Source organism: Microtus ochrogaster, chromosome 5 (genome assembly GCF_000317375.1).
Source record: "Microtus ochrogaster isolate Prairie Vole_2 chromosome 5, MicOch1.0, whole genome shotgun sequence".
NCBI classification, from domain to species: domain Eukaryota; kingdom Metazoa; phylum Chordata; class Mammalia; order Rodentia; family Cricetidae; genus Microtus; species Microtus ochrogaster.
This window is the reverse complement of record NC_022012.1, coordinates 67,707,558-67,719,937: the sequence shown is the minus strand read 5'-3', so window position 1 is coordinate 67,719,937 and position 12,380 is coordinate 67,707,558. Positions and strand designations below refer to the sequence as shown.

Sequence of the window (12,380 nt, the reverse complement as noted above, 5' to 3'; positions counted from 1 at the left end):
CCAAAGCCACAGAGAAACCCTGTCTCGAAAAAGCAAAAAAAAAAAAAAAAAAAATTACCAGCACCGCATAAAGGGACATAGTAGTGTCTGCTTATAAACCCAGGATTTGGGAGGTTCAGCCAGTAAGTTCAAGGTCATCCTAGCAACCTAGTAAGCTTGAACTTAGTCTGGATGCAAAAACAAAAACATATTTTTGTTGTAGTTTAGAGACAGGGTTTAAGTTTCCCAACCTGGCCTTGATCTCAGCCCAGCAGCCTCCCGAATGGCTCAGATGACAAGCCTGTACAAAGTAACTCTTGCTGATAGGCCTGGCCTTCGTGATTATTCTGGTAACTGGGAGCTCGGGAGCCTATGAAGCACTACTTGGAAGACAGGAGTGAGCTACATGCGGCTCACAACCATCTCAGGAGCCCTGTCTTAAAGCAGCCATACGGGAGGAGGGTTGAGCTCAGAGGCAGGCTCCACCCTGAGAAGCTGGGGCTTTGATTCTACCCACACTGTCACTGATTCAAGGCCACTAAACTTCCATTACCAGCCACCAACGGCCAGATAGGCTGTTCTGTTCACACAAGTTTTCCAGCCCCCTAGAAACCCACCAGCACAATGTATCCATCAGAACCCAGCATCCTCTTTCTTTCCTCCTGAGTGATGGATACCTGCCCCATGCCCCTCCCCCTCCTCCAGTCCCACAACTCACTCAGTTCAAATCTGGTGCAGAGTCCCAATGAAACAAGCTGGACCTTGAACCTCAGAAAATGTTTCTTATGACTTCCATATCCATGAACTGCAGGGGAATCAAGCCAGGCGAGGCGACTGCCCTACAGAGAACCCAGTTCACTGTAACCCAGTCTGCAGATCCCACTACCAGAACTCAGGCTCCGTAATGCAAGGACTGTATCCTGCTGACCAAGAACTTGGCAGGTGGGACAGAGCTCTGCCCGCAGCAGTGGCTTTTTTAAAAGGTTGCTCAATGAGTAACCAAAGGAAGAAATAAAAACAGCAGTAAATCCCAGCACTTGGGAGGCTAAGGCAGGACAGGGTCTATCTCAGTCAGAGGGGGAGCCTAGGCTACACAGAAAGACCCAACTCCTACCCCCCCCCCACCCTACCTCTCAAAAAAAAAAAGTTGAGAACATCGGCTTGGGAAGCAGGAAGGCAGCACATGAAGAACAAAGTAACGGAGCTTATGATGGGCAAGGTCAGAAAACAACATGTAGGGATCTAGGGATCGGGTCTCTCCTTCCACCATGCATCAGCTCAGGGCATCAGGCTTGGCAGCAAGCCCCTTTGCCAGCTGAGCCATCTTAGCAGCCCCAGTGGGGACATTTGGCTGAACGTCCCAACAAGCTTCCCACTTCCCGAAGACCACTCAGCCTTGGTGCCACCCCCATCAGCACCTCTCCTCTCCCCACCCCTGTCCCCCCTTTCTGGGTTCTCATGTCTTAACTTGTTTCCTCTTAAAAACGATGCCAAATGACAGAAGAATGTCATTTGGGTGTCACCCAGGCAAAATTACCCAGTTTTCCATCCCCTTGAACTTTATTTTTCTCCTTGGGAGCCAGCTTCTCATATATCTTTGCCCTTTAGCACCAGGGCCAAAGAAAGGGAGGAAGGAGGGAGGATGGGAGAGAGGGAGGCAGGCAGGGAGGGAGAGATCACTCAGCTGGGCCTTTTGAAAAGGTTAGCAGCATCTTTTGGATAAAGTTTCAGAGGGAAAGCTAAGAAACACTTTAAATTCCATCATTCCTCACTCCATCATCATGAGAAAGTAACTTAAGACACACACACGCAAAATGAAGTCATTATTCTAAGTGGCTGGTTATAACAGCCATCACAGCTCTCAGGACAGACCACAGGCCTCTTCTGGAAGCTGCACCCCTTCCCCTGGATGAAAGTACCCCACTCACTCATCCCATTTTTCTTCACTTGCTTCCTTCTGTTCAGGTCAGAACACTACAACTGCTACCCCAGAATGGCAAGTGTTGTAATAAACCTGCCTCTGGCCACACTGAGCTACACACAGAGTGGGGCCAGCCTGCACGCCCCATCTCACAGGCAACTGCCACTATCCAGTTTCGTCATGCAGGTAACTGCTATTCAGGCACAGCTTTTCAGATACCAAGAGTATGACAGCATCTTTAGGTAAACCTTGGTCTCCAGCTGGAAAGGAGTTTACAACCAGTCATTTTGATGCGCTGGTACATGCTTATGCATGCACGCACGCACACACAAACGCTCACGGGAGAATACTTTCTGTATGGTTCTGTTCCCCCAAGCACTCTGTAACCTCTACTTCTGAGCCAGGTGACACTCCCCAGTGGTCACACTTCTAGCAGCTGAGCACAGCAACAGGACAGGGGGGAGGGAAGGAAAGGGGAACAGACCAATGGGGCAAGACACTAGCATTTTTTATTGTTCAAAGTAGACGTCCTCTGACTCAAGTGGGAAGCCAGAAGCAAACACAAACACCCTCCCCAGGGCATTCTTAAAGGGTTAGGGTTTTTTTTTTTTTTTACTACTAAAAAGACAACACACAGGGCCAGAAGGCAAAACCTGATTTGTGGCCACATTGTAACACCAGAGAGAGAGTCACTGGAATACTTAACTTAGAATACCAGAGAGTGTTAACCTAGGGACAACCATGTTGATAAAACATATGTGACCCAAATCACTAGATTCTAACATAGACTCAGCGTTTCCTTTGTCCTATCATTTTTCAAACATCCTGACAGGTGACTGAGGAGATACCTCGGTTTTGCCATGTTACTGGAAGCGCTAATTCACTAACTCCGATATTATTCTAACAAGGAGATACACACGGTTGCTCCTGAGGACAGGAGCACACATCAAAATAACTAACTCACAAATGCACACACGTGGACACAAGTGCCCTTCAGGATCTCGCCAACTTCGGGAAAAAACTCTTGTTTATGCAAACGCCAATATTTCAACGCGCGCTGCGCTGGATTGTGGTGTGTGGCGCGCGTGTGTGTGTGTGTGTGTGTGCGCGCGCGCGCGCGCCCGCCCGCCCGCCCGCCCGCCCGCGAGCGTTCCAATAAGGAGGGGTCTACTAGAGCTCACCAAATCCTAAGTATTCTCCTCTGCTTTTCATCTGAGATCCTCTACAAACCACTTGGTTTTCCCTAGTAGGACAAGCCTGTGTTATAACCTTGACTCTGGCAAGGACTTGAAATTTTAACGCACCACACTTCAACCTCCTAGGACGAAAGTGCCCCTGGAAATATTTACTGTAAACAGAATTAGGAACAAAGGGAACTTTCCTTTTTTTTTTTTTTAAAGGCACCACCTGCGGTCTAAGGTTGGCACGGGGCGTCCACAGGCCCCCCTGGTGGAGAGGTGGTTAAGGAGCCTGAGCGCCGCATGCAGATGGTTCTCCCCAAGAGAGCGCTCTGCGTTTCCCGGTTTCTAACCCAGCAGCAACCAGATAGAGCCACGGGACGGGGGAGGGGGGCACGTTTTAAATGTTCCCACCGGCGCACCCCAGACCCCTGGTATCGGGATGTAGCCAGGGGGTACGAAGGTGAGGGTCTTTTGTTTAGTTTTGTTTTTAAATCTCACCAGGTGTGTAGTAGCCTCCAGGTCACCTAAGAGCTCCCACCGTATTTTGAGCGGGGTACTCGGTGTTGGAGGGCTCTTGGGGTGAAGGGGCACGCACGTAGAAAATACACAAAGTTCTTTTACAAATTCTCTGCCCAACACCACAGCCAGGCACCTGTCTAGAAGCCAAACGCTGATGCAACTTGGAAAAGTCCCTCAAAAGACAGAAAAAAAAAAAAAAAAGTAAGGGCTCTCGGGGTGACCTGCCTGGACCATGCAGTGGCTCGCGGACCAGGACAGAGGAGCGATCACCAGCCTGTTCGGTTTAAGAAATGGTCTTAAAGAGCGCGCTGAGATTAAACCCTACCAGGAAGGACGAGGAGAGCGATGCTCTGTGTGGATCGCCCGCAGCTGTCACTAGAGCCCAGCACAGGTTCGCCCCCAACTGTTCGGTGCGTCTAGAGTGCAGTGAGCCGGGTAGGAGACAGGAGCACACCTCCAGCCCCGGCACTGCGGCGGCCACGCCGGGATCCGGGAACCAACGCTTAGGCTGAGCACTGCGCAAACCTGCAGGAGCCCGAGCCCCTCGCCGTCCGGGGCAGCACCTGGGCTCCGGGGCCCGCGCACACCCTTCCCGCCCCGGCTCCGAGCTCACTTACCGCCTCCGTCTCCCGGGTCCCGCTCCGCTGCAGCCCGCAGACCCGGGCCGGAGAGCCGCGGCCGCCGGAGTCGCCTGGAGGCCGCGCCAGCCCCGCCCCGTCCTGCAGCCGCCCGCCCTCCCAGGAGGAGGAGCAGGCGGGTCTGCGTCCTGACCCTCCCGGGACCCAGGCGAACCCAGGACTGAGGGCCCATGCAGGCAAGCCGGGGCGCTCCCTGCCACTCTGCTCCATCTGCACCCTCGCCAGCACCTCTTCCCTTCCCTGCAGCCTCCCTCTTTCTCTCTCCGCGCTCCTGTGTACCCCTCCAGGAAGCCTTCCCTATTTCTCAGTCCCACCCCATCCCAGATACGCTTCCCCCACCCTTCCACGCAGCCTTGTTCTCTTCACCTGGGAGCAAATCACACTGATGGAAAAGCACGGGAGTGACTCCAATAAGCTAAAGCTGGGCCCGTCTCTGAGGTCACCCAGCTGCTGGTGGCAGAACTGGCATTAGAAAACAGATCTCAGGTCCTAATTTAGTCCGGTCCCAGGGAAAGTGACTTTACATTGACTACTGCGACAGTCAGTGTGAAGCTTGTCATTTCCAAGCCTCAGTTTCCTCCGTTGTAAAGTGAACAGGACACCCACTTCACGGAAGAAGGGACTGCAGAAATGTCACGTGGCCTACACTATTTTAATAAGTAAATGTTTGCTGACCTGCTGAATAAAACCAACGCTCAAAACATTCAGTCCCTCAAAATAGCGACGTGAAAAGATTCCAAAAGGTAACAGCAATTCTTGTAGGAAAAACACATGGCAGAAGGGGAAATACATAGTGATTAAAAGTGCTCGTATTTACAGGGCTGGAGAGATGGCTCAGCAGTTAGGAGAACTTGCAGCTCTAGCAGAAGTTCCGGTTCAATTCCCAGCACCCACGTGGTGGCTCACAAACCTCTGTAACTCCAGTCCCAATGGATCTAGTGCCCTCTTCTGGCCTCCTCTGGTACTGCAGATGTGTAGAGCTCAGCCGTACAGGCAGGCAAAACAACACAAATATTTTCAATTGATTTTTTAAAAGAACTCAAAGGAGGCAGCCATTCTCCCGGAGCCCTTTGAATTTACTTCTCAAAAACAGTGGGTCTAGTAGGCAGGCTCCACCCGTAGTCAACTACAGCCAAGAATGGTTATGAATGCAGGCTTCCTGCCCCTCCCCCAAAAGAAAGTAGTAACCCTGCTTAGAAGATTAAGCGTTTTGTGATTTTTGTCAAAAAATTAATAGCTTAGCTCTCTAGTCTGGACTTCGTACGGGACAAAACTGCATAGACAGCGTTCTTGGGCGGGGCTGCTTGCCTGAGCGAAGGCCTCTGGGTTTGGGGTACATCTGGAGACTGGAATTAGGCAAATTAGCAAGGGAGGCTGTGCCGGATGGTGGGAAAGGCATCAGATAGCACAGGCAGGGAAGCGGGTTAATCACGCTGCAGACACCTCAAAATGCCTGCAATGGAACCTGCACCTACATGGGGCTAAATGCCAGGACTGGCAGAACCCTGCAGTACGGTGACCAGCCCAGCCAGGAGGAAGGCTACAGCCGGAAGCTGTGTGGGGAAAGACCTTCCCAAAGAGCTTCTCAAATTGGTGGCCAGATATGTGTCCTGAGGTAGCTCCAGAAACAGAAATAAGGACATGGAGAGAGGTTTCTAAAAAGATGTATTTATTTTATGTCTGTATGTATGTGCCTGAATATATGTATGCATATCATGCATGTGCAGTGTCCATAGGGGCCAGAAGAAGATGCTGGGTTCCCTGGGGCTGGAGTTACAGTTGGTTGAGCATCTGATGTGGGTGCTTTGGATCTGAACCCTAGCCCTCTGAAAAATCAGCAAGCGATTGATTATTTATGTATTCATTGGTTTTCCGAGACGGGGTTCTCTGTCCTGGTACTCACTCTGTAGACCAGGCTGGCCTCAAACTCAGAGATCCACCTGCCTCTGCCTCCCCCATGCGGCGATTCAAAGTGTGCACCTCCACACCAGCTTGAAGAAAGTGCTTAGCCGCCGAATCGTCTCCCCAGCTGGAGAGGGTGTTTCTGAGCTGCTGAATGTTTTGTAGAACTTTCACGGGAAATTCATGACCGACCGGCAGGCTGGTGGCTAGGGTGGGGGAGGGACACAACATATGAACTAGGTACTAGGAAAGGAGGGTGAAGTGCCCTCATTCAGGGCCAGGAAATGGAAGGCTCACCCAAGGAAGAAAAGGAGGGATAGTGAGAGGTGTCGGGGAACCCGGTGACTCTGAGGGAAACCAGGGCGAGTCGGAGGCTGGACCATTTGCCGCTCATCTATTCCTATCTAGACCGCTGAGAGCATCTGCAGAAAGTACCCGCTCAGCAAACATTTGATGGAGAAAGCAATTATCCAGCGTGCCCACCTCTTTCCCAACAGGTAGTCTGATGATAACCAAAATAAGGAGAGTGGGTGGGGAGGCAAGGAGGGAGGCAGAATCAGGATGGGCTCACAAAGAAGCAGCCCTGCACGCCTCTGCTCTTACTACAGACACTCAAACCCCGCCAGCCTGAAGGGAAGGCAAGCCTGTGCAAGCCGGCAATGCCTCTGATACTCTGAGCCACGCCTTCCCTAGTATCTTTCTTCAGTGGCTATCTATTTATTTTGTGGGACTTGGTGTATGTGTGTGTATTGGTGGGGGGAGGATGTCTGTGGCAGTAATTTGCCTAAAGCAAAACATTCAGGAGGAAGCATAGATTAAAATCACCTCTTTCCTCTTCCAAGTTTTGTGAGCATGAAATGTGTAGTATCAAAATATTCAGATAACACCAGGTTAGCAAGAGCAACGTGACTTGCTGGAAGGGCCAGGGAAAGGAGGCTGCAGGCTAATGCACATCCCTCGCCTTTGCTCTGCAGACCTAGTGAATGGGGGTAGCAGGGAGCATGTAGGGCAATGTCTACTCCGGGAAGCTGTGAAGAAGCACCTAGGGAGAAAGATGGGTCTGATGGGAGCCCTGGGAAGAGGTCTGTGTCTGGAGGCAGGAGGCTGCCTTAGTCTGAGTTGCCCTGGAAATGAACCTTTGAGACAGGGGTTGGAAGCAGGTGTTATATTTAGAAAATGACGCCAGGAAGTAGGAGTGGGGAGAAAGAAAAGTGAGGTAGGGAACAAGGAAAGGCCAGCTTTAGGGTGTGCTCAGGGGATTGAGGCTGTGTGAAGTGGGGATCTGCCTGCACTCCCCACTAGATCTCCTGAGAAGCATGCTAAGGGGCCCCTTAGAATTGGCTGCCAAAACCTCAGGGGGCTACAAGATCTCCACGTGACCCAAGGTAAGATGTTCCACGATAATTTTCCCCACTCTGGGCTACTCCCCTACTGGTAAAATTCCTTCCCAGAGGGAGACACAAACAATGTCTTTTCCTAAGGATCCAATGACAAGCCAAGTGAGGCTCAGTTCTGCTGATTGACTCTGGGGAGTCAGCTGAGTTTATTAGGCTTCCTTACAGAGCACAGGTGAGGGTTATTTACAGGGGTGTAGCCAGGCCTCCCATTATCACATCCAAGGGATGAGAACAGGAAGTTTATAGCACATGCCTATAATCTCTGTTCCTCAGGAGGTTGAGGCAGGATGATCATTTGAGCACAGGTTTAAAGATAGCCTGAGCAATAGAACAGGACTGTCTCCAAACAAAACAAAAACCAGTCAAGTTTTGAACTATCATTCCAAAGTATCCTGGCCTAAAAGTAGTGTGAGGGTTGGGCTGGAAAGATGGCTCAGCAGGTAAGAGTACTCGCTGCTCTTCCAGAGGATCCAAGTTCAGTTCCAACTCACAACCATGTATTACCTGTTTCAGAAGTTCCAATGCCCTCTTCTGGTCTCCATGGGAACTGCATGCACGTGGTGCACATACACACTTGCAAATCTTCCTTGGGTATTTAGCCACCTGAACACAGCAGGTATTCTGTATTTGTGACAAATGAATAAAAGACCCCCACTGGGCAGGTCACACTGGGAGAGGCAGGATCGAAAGAACAGAGATAGGTGCTAGGAAACTTTGGGAAAGTAGCTGTGTTTATGTCCTGTGGAAGGAGAGAGGTGAGGCTGCCCAGAGCACATCCTACCAGAGGCATGTTCCCTGTAAATGTAGGGCATCCTTCTGAAAAAGTTCAGATCACTATAAGAGGGATGGTATTTCTCAGTAGAAAGATAATCAAAGGAGGCTGGCTATAAAGTTTGACTCTGTGTGGCCTCTGCAGGACCAGCTCCACGGGGGACACAGATTTCCTGTACTGATAGTTCAAGCTCTCACAGTACAAGAGAACCAACAAAAGAGACTGGGAACATCAAGGGATTCTGCGTGGTTAAACGTTTTGCTGGTTGGTTGGTTGGTTGGTTGGTTGGTTGGTTGGTTGGGTACAGACAGAGCCCGTACTTCTAGAAGCTAGGCTTCCTGCCTTAGAGGCTGGAGAATAAAAGCAGGATGTCAACGTTCAGCAAGCTGGAGGAAGTATGAACCTAAAAACAGTAGCTTCAGAGCCAGCATCCTGGCCACTCCAGACCACACTTGCTATAAACATTACCCCACTGCACCTCCCAGTGCCAGCGCTAACACACCAGGACCTGAGTCCACTTTCCTGTGCCTTAACCAAAGCCAGGATGGCTCAAATTCCAAGATTAAAAACAAAAAGTTAAAGCAGTTAACAATGTTTTTGTATTCTCTGGGTCACATTAATGAACCATTCTTTGGGTTGAATTATTTGGTAACAAGCTGGTATATGCAGAGTATTCACCTGGGCAGTAAGTGGGTGGAGACTCCCAAACCATAATAAACATGTTTTAAGGTTTGGCCTGTGGCTTCTTTCAAGCAGGACTGCAAAGAACTTCTAGAACACACTTTTCTAAAATATGTCTAAAGTGAAAGGAGCCAGCTGGGCCATTCAGTGGCGAGGCTCAAAATAATGAAGAGTTTAATTTGCCTTCCATAAGGCAGGCCCAGGGTTTCATGTAGCCCAGGCTGGCCTAAATCTTGCTTTGTAGCCAAGAGTGACCTTTAACTTTTGAGCCTCCTGCCTCTACTTTCCAAGGGCTGGGATTATAGTGGCATGACTACACCTGGGATTATAGGCACGCATGATTACACCTGGTGTTATGGAACGTCAAAGGACTTGGAGCCTGCCAGGCAAGCACTCTCCCTCCCCACCTCAAATCCACCCACGGCCAGGTCCAAGTTCTCCCTGCAGACCTGAAGTGTAAGGGCTCTGACTCCATCTACTCCGGAGTGAGCAGGACAGTGATGGTCGTGGGGATCATGACCACAGCAGGAAACTCGGATTTCTTGGGCAGTTTAAGGAACTTCACATCCAGTATCCAAACTGCTGAACAACTCCAGGAAACAGATGTTCTGTTCTGCTCTGTTCTGTTTTGTTTTGCTTTGCGGTAAGGACAGAAGCCAGGATGCACACACCCAGCAAGCACTAAGCTATGCCTCAGCCCACCATGGAGATGTTCTTTTCTACCTCATTGGTGAGGGCTCTGAGGCTCAGAAGAACACACTCACCAAGATCACATCCCTGCCAAGAACTGGAGAAGCCAGAGGTTGAAAGCACCACCTACAGAGTCAGAGCTTCGCTGAGCTATCCCAGGACCCCATCCTTCCTCATCTCACACCACACCTGCCTTCTCCTCCATCCTAAGCTCACAGATCAGAGGACCTCAGAGCCTCAGGAGCCTCAGGATGGCTGGGGTCATGTGATCTCCCTCTGTGTGCTTCAAGCTTGCAACCAGTGAGGACAGTGATGGCCTCCTGGGAGGCCTGCCCTGCGACATCAGAACTGAGCAGAGATCTAGCCCTCTGTGCACTGGTACGCCAGTCTTTCACAGACCCAGGTTCCCGTCTAAAAGTCAAGGGCACAGAAATTGACTTTCACCTTCCTTTTCTTTACCATGCAAGGTCAGGTCTTGTGCCAACGTGGTGAGAATAAGCCAGGGCATGAGAGTGTCTTTAGAAGTAACAGTGACAGCACCCATGTTAAAAACTCAGCCTTTTCTGATTTGGGTATGAGGTGTTCCCTCAAAGAGCTCAGTCTCCAAATGCAGTGCCTGTATCTCTAATACAGGGCTGTACTGTTGCTTTCTGTGACTGAGTCGAAAAGTCTGTGACCTCATCAGTGGCTCGATCCACAGATGAAATCACAACGGAGCTGTTATTAGGAGGGTGTGGCAACCCCAGGGCCAGACCCCGCTGGAGCAAGTAGGTCACGTGAGGGGGGCAGTCTTGGAAGTTTCACTTCATCCCAGCCCCTCCCCCATTTCTCTCTGCTTCCTGGCCACCACGAGGTGAGCATCTCCACTCTGCCAGCCTCTACATGACACTGTCTCAGCACAGAACAGCAGGGCAAGCACGCCACGGGCTGAAACCATCAGCCAAAAAAGATGTACATCACAGCTGCAGTGAGCTTCCACCAGATGGGCCGGGTGGGGGGAGAGCTGGGCGGTCCAGACCAGGATGCTGGAGCAGAGACACTGGAGGAGAGCGTCTGGCTCAACAACCCCAGTCACACATCTAAGAGGCACAGGCGTTGTTTGAACACTTACTCCCCGGTTGGTGGCGCTGTTTTGGAAAGTTGCAAACCGTTTAGAAGGTGGCGTTTCTCCTGGAGGAAGTGAGCCACTGAACAGGGGGTCTTGGGGTCACCTCCCAAGAGCTTGTATTAAGGGTGCACGCCACTGTGCCTGGTTATTTATTTTTAATTATGTGTATGCAGGCGGGGCTGTGTGTGTGTGTGTGTGTGTGTGTGTGTGTGTGTGTGTGTGTGCAGGTGTATCTGTGTGCAAATGACCACAGAGGCCAAAGGTCTCTTGGATTCCTTTGGAGCTGGAGTTACAGCTGTTTGTCAGCTGCCTGCACGGAGTGCTCGGAATCAAACTGGAGCCCTCGAGAGCAGCAAGTGCTCTCAACCAATGAGTCTTCTCCCCACCCACAGGACCTTGAGCTTTTATACTTAGGCCCCACTTCCTGTTCTCTTTCCGCTTCCTGATTCTGCTGGTTAGGTTCTGTGTTTTGTTTATGTTTTGTTTCATCAAGTTGGCACAAGCTAGGGTCAAATAAGAAATGGGATCCTCAATGGTGACTGTCCAGGCAGGGAGATGTCTCTGTCATTTTTAGAGTGTTGTAAGTTGCTTATAATGTACTTCCTGTTTGCTTAGGTAATATTATATCCTCCTGGAGTCTTTGATGGAGTTGAAAAATAGATACATAATTATAATTATAGCTTTCCTTAGTTATGATGAAAGATAAAGTAGATATAAATATTGTAACTGTAGTTTTTGCTTGATATCTGTTTTGTTATATGTAATTTTACTATGTTAAAGTTAAAACCTTCCTTTTTATTTTAACAGAAAAGGGGAGGTGATGTGGGATTTCCCTTCTGGATACTGTGATTACCATTGATAAATAAAGGAACTACTTTGGGCCTACAGCAGAGCTATAGGGGAACAGAGCTAGGTGGGGAAAACTAAGCAGAATGCTGGGGAAAAGGAGGCAGAGTTAGAGAGAAGCCATGTATCACCACCAAAGACAGACACTGGAACTTTAGCTGGTAAGCCACAGCCATGTGGCGATTAACAGATTAATAGAAATGGGTTAAATTAATATGTAAGAGTTAGCCAATAAGAAGCTAGAGCTAATGGGCCAAGCAGTGATTTAAACAATATGGTGTGTTTATTTTGGGGCTAAGAGGCCGGGAACAAAAAAATTGGCCCCTCCTACAACAGTGAATTAGAAGAACATAATATAGTAAACCAAATTTGGCCAGCCATCTCCATCCATCTGGGGACCCTGCAGATCACATACCATCAATTTTAATTATATACCTGCTCAAAAGACAGAACATCACAGCAGGAATGGAGTCTCAGTGAGCTCTGAGAGCTAGGAAATGGCTGCCTTGTTGCAAGTTTAGGGTTTTGTATGCCAGCAGGGGACAAAGGACTTCATTTTTGCTCTAAATTTTGTTTCCCTAAAACATTGTCTCCGAGTGGCTAGGAGTGATACAATGCAAAGAGAATTTCCCAAACAGCTTCTCTGTGGCCTCTTGCAAGGGGCAGAGGGAAGATAATGTTACCACGTCTGATGGAGGAAGGTCATTGGTTAATTAAATAAAGAAGCTGCTTGCCCTGATAGGTTA

At 49.7% G+C, this 12,380-nt stretch overlaps 1 protein-coding gene across 3 annotated transcripts in view; it reads right to left on the bottom strand.

Moving 5' to 3' along the window:
- The window catches only part of Cgnl1 (cingulin like 1), a 155,522-nt gene extending 151,234 nt beyond the window's left edge, over positions 1-4,288 (bottom strand). For all 3 annotated transcript variants that reach the window (XM_005347655.3, XM_013346405.2, XM_013346404.2), the window contains exon 1: positions 4,218-4,288. The gene's annotated coding sequence lies outside the window, so the exon portion shown is untranslated. The remainder of the gene's footprint in view (positions 1-4,217) is intronic.
- Between the last annotated feature and the right edge of the window lie 8,092 nt (positions 4,289-12,380).